We start from the raw sequence: 4,276 nt of genomic DNA on the forward strand, positions 1-4,276 counted from the left end.
TGCTCAGCACAGGTGGTAGAACTGATGGCACTGATAAAGGCACTTCAACATGGGAGTAAATAGATGAACAGACAGTGAGTAATGCTTTCAGAGTGCAGCATGATTATTTGATAGCATGGGAATGACAGGGACGTGTATCCTCAGCAGGTGTGGGGATTTGGCATGGGAATTTGAGTGGGGAAAAGATGAGGCATTATGTAGGCCCAGATAGTGGAAGGAACACAAAGGGCTATATGTTTGCATGAGACTAGACACACACCTGTGGTCAACCAGCTTTAGTGACACCGTAATGTAATCTGTCTCAGCATGTCAGAAGCCAGCACTCCAGACTGTATGGGATTGAAGACCAATATGCAGCACCTTTACCAGTGGTAGGGCCCATTGACAAGACACGGTAGATAATGCTATTGGAGTGACACAAATCAGAGCATCTGCCTGCAGATTCAACTGGGATCACTCAGCCTGGGATTGCACAACAGAGGTCAGAAGAAGACAGCAACGCAGCAAAGTAACATATCATGAGCAAGGAGAATTCTGTCACTACCACGATGACTCAGTACCAATATGGTGGACAGCTGACAAGTCTCATCAACAGCCCAACATCCATATCTCCCCCTCAAAATAAATTCTGCTTGGTTAACAACTAATACCAAACATACATGTGAGGGAACAAACAGCAAACATGACGGATACTAGTTACACCACTACATTACTAGTTGTGGGTATGACATCCTCAGTATTAGACATTTAACTGAACACATGGGACATATAAATGAGTCACAAAACTGCTCTCGTGTCCTTGCAAAGGACGATGAGACCATGAAAGATAATATACCCACCATCTGGGATGACTTACTCTGGGGTCATAGAGTCATACAGCACGGAAACAGGCCCTTTGGCCTGACTCATCCATGCCAACCAAGCGGTTTATCTGAGATAGTCCCATCTGCCTGTGTTTGGCTCATTTCCCTGTAAACCTTTCCTATCCATGGACTTCTACAAATAACTTTTAAATGCTGCAATTGTATCCACCTCTATACCACTTCCAGATACCCACATGATGGGTCATACAATTGAACATACAAATTCCCCTATGGATCCTGATTATCTCCCAGATATTTGTAATTGGTCAGTTAGGGATAACTGCATACAGGCAGGCCCCAGGTTATGACAGGGTTCTGTTCCTGAGAACTCTTTGTAACCTGAACTGAGACACAAGAGATTCTGCAGATGCTGGAGCAACACATACAAAATGTTGGAGGAACTCGGCAGGTCAGGTAGCATCTATGGAAGGAAATAAACATATGATATTTTGGGTCGAAACCCTTCATCAGGACTGGAGAGGAAGAAGGTAGAAGCACAAGCTGGCAGGTGATAGGTGAGTCCAGTTGAGAGGGGGAAGGTAGGTGGGTGAGGGAGGGGGGATGAAAGGGAGTGATGTAAGAAACTGGGAGGTGATAGGTGGAAGAGGCAAAGGGCTAGAGAAGAAGGAATCGGATAGGAGAGGGCAGTGGACCTCTCTACTGGGAAGGAGGTGGAGAACCAAAGGAGAGGTGACAGGTAGTATAGGGGTAAGAAAAGGGGTGAGGGGACCACAGGAATGAGGGAAAACAAGGGGGAGGGAAAAGGGGGAAAACAGAGGGGAGGAGTTACCGGAAGTTGGAGAAGTCAATGTTGATGCCGTCAGGTTGGAGACTACCAAGATGAGGTGTTGCTCCTCCACCCTGTGTCTGGCCTCAAGGTGGCAGTGGAGGAGGCCATGGATAGATATGTCAGTAAGGAAATGGGAATGTGAAGTGGAATTGAAATGGCTGGCTACCAGCAGATCCTGGCTGGTGAGCCTATCATCAGTGGTGGGGAAATTACTGGAGGGGATTCTGAGGAACAGGATCTATCAGCATTTGGAAGGGCAAGAACTGATTAGGGATAGTGAGCATGGCTTTGTGTGTGGGAAATCATGCCTCATAAATTTGATTGAATTTTTGAAGAACTGACCAAGAGGATTGACAAGGGCAGGGCAGTAGGTGTTGTCTACCTAGACTTTAGAAAAGTCCGGAAGGTGAGATCACATGGGATCCAGGGTGAGCTAGCCAATTGGGTAGAAAATTGTCTTGGTGGAAGGAGGATGAGGGTGTAATGAAGGGCTGTTTTTCAGATTGGAGGTCTGTGACCAGTGGTGTGCTGCAGGGATCGGTGCTGGGTCCTCTGTTGTTTGTCATCTATATTAATGATTTGGCTGACAATGTTTTTAACGTGGTTAGTAAGTTTGAAGATGATATGCTCCACAATTTTTTCTTGATGATGGTCCTACATGGTAGGCTAGTCTGAAAGGTGAGGTTACATGGGATCCAATTGGCTATCCAATTGGATACAAAATTGACTTGGTGGAAGGAGTCAGAGGGTGGTAGTGGAGACTTGTTTTTCAGATTGGAGGCCTGTGACCAGTGGTGTGCTGCAGGGATTGGGCAAAGTCCCCTGCAGTTTGTTATATATATTAATGATTGGGTTGAGAATGCAGATAGTATGATTAGTTAGTTTGCAGATGACACCAAAATTATTGCCGTGGTGGACAGTGAAGAAGGTTGTCTAAGGTTACAAGAAGATCTGGATCAACTGGGAAAGTAGGCAAAGGAAAGAAAGATGGAATTTAATTCAGACGAGTACTAAATGATGCATTTTGGGAAGTTAAACCAGGGCAGGGCTTACAAACTAAATGACAGGGTCCTGGGGAGTGTTGTTGAACAGAACAGGGGTACAACATATATTTTCCTGAAAGTGGCAACACAAGTAGACAAATTGGTGAAGAAGATGTATGCCATACTTGCCTTCATCAGTTGGGGCATTGACTACAAGAGTTGGGGCATCATGTTACAGCTACGTAGGATGTTGGTGAGACCTCACCTGGAATATCGAGTGCAGTTCTGGTCACCAAACTGCAGGAAGGATGTGATTAAGCTAGAGTGGGTGCAGAAAAGATTCACAAGGTGGTCGCCAAGACTGTAAGGCTTGAGTTACGAGGAGAGACCGGATAGGCTGGGACTGTTTTCCCTGGAGCGAAGGGACCTGAGAGCCAAGTTTTTCCAGAGGATGATGGATATATGGAACAAACTGACAGAGAAAGTGGAAGAGGTGGGTACAATTACGATGATTAAAGGACATTTGGACAGGTTCAAGGATAGCGTTTAGAGGGATATGGGCCAAATTCAGGGAAATGGTACTAGCTCAGGAAGGCACCTTGGTCTGCCTGGACGAGCTGGGCCGAAGGATTGTTTCCATGCTATATAATTCTATGACCGTATGAAAGGAGTGTACCTGACTCGAGGTTGGAATTGCTGCATAGTCTTAAAGGACAGAGATCCAAAAACATATTTGACTAATACAATTAAACCATGGAATTATTTAAAAAATCTTTAGCAAAATTAGGGAAGTATGACATTATGCCGGCGTTGTGCGCGGAGATTACATCATTACAACCCTAGCCTTTAACTGGTTACGTAAGTAATAACTACTTGGTTGGATTAAAGGAATTTCTATCATTTTTTTTAAAATCAGCCAACGTGGATTTCGGAGTTTCTAGCTTTGTCTACAAAACAATGTTCAGATGAAATTTTAAAGTACGCTGCAATTTAATTGCTAACATATACCGTAAACCAAAAGTATGCTGTCTTCCGGACCTTTTTTTAAGGGGTAAGTCAATTGTTCTTTTCAATTCTAAATAGTCTTAGAGGCAAGTTAATGAAGTACTGCATTGAGACTTGTGTTACAGCATAGGAGATGATAATTTATTTTATAATGTCTTAATCCGCAAAAAGGTCCGGAATAATCTGTCCAAATCCCTTCCAAAAAAATAATCACTGGGGTCCCCCTACATGAATGAACATAAGTAACATATGCTTTTTCCTGTTTTTTTTGTGTTCGTGTCTCAAATGTTGCTCCGCCACTTTATATAACATAGGCTACATGAGACGCACAGCTCGCAGTTTGACTGTCTCTGGCAATGAGTCAACGCAGCAGAATCCAGACAGCACCTCGCATCCTACCCTGCTGGAGCCTCCCGGCGTCTGATTGACAGCAAACGCCACTCCGCACCTCGCCCTTCAAGGCTAGCAACATTCCAAAATAGTATCCAGGTGACGTCAGCGGACCAATTGAAGGCGGAGATAGGCTGGGCTGGAAAGTCAAGTTAGGTTGAACGGTGGCATTTGGGTTCTCTGCGCCCTGATTGGCTCTTTGTCCTAGACTGGGGGAGTTTGAGTTGATTATTAATGCAGAGTAA

The sequence above is a fragment of the Pristis pectinata genome, chromosome 7 (assembly GCF_009764475.1).
Source record: "Pristis pectinata isolate sPriPec2 chromosome 7, sPriPec2.1.pri, whole genome shotgun sequence".
Classification (NCBI taxonomy): domain Eukaryota; kingdom Metazoa; phylum Chordata; class Chondrichthyes; order Rhinopristiformes; family Pristidae; genus Pristis; species Pristis pectinata.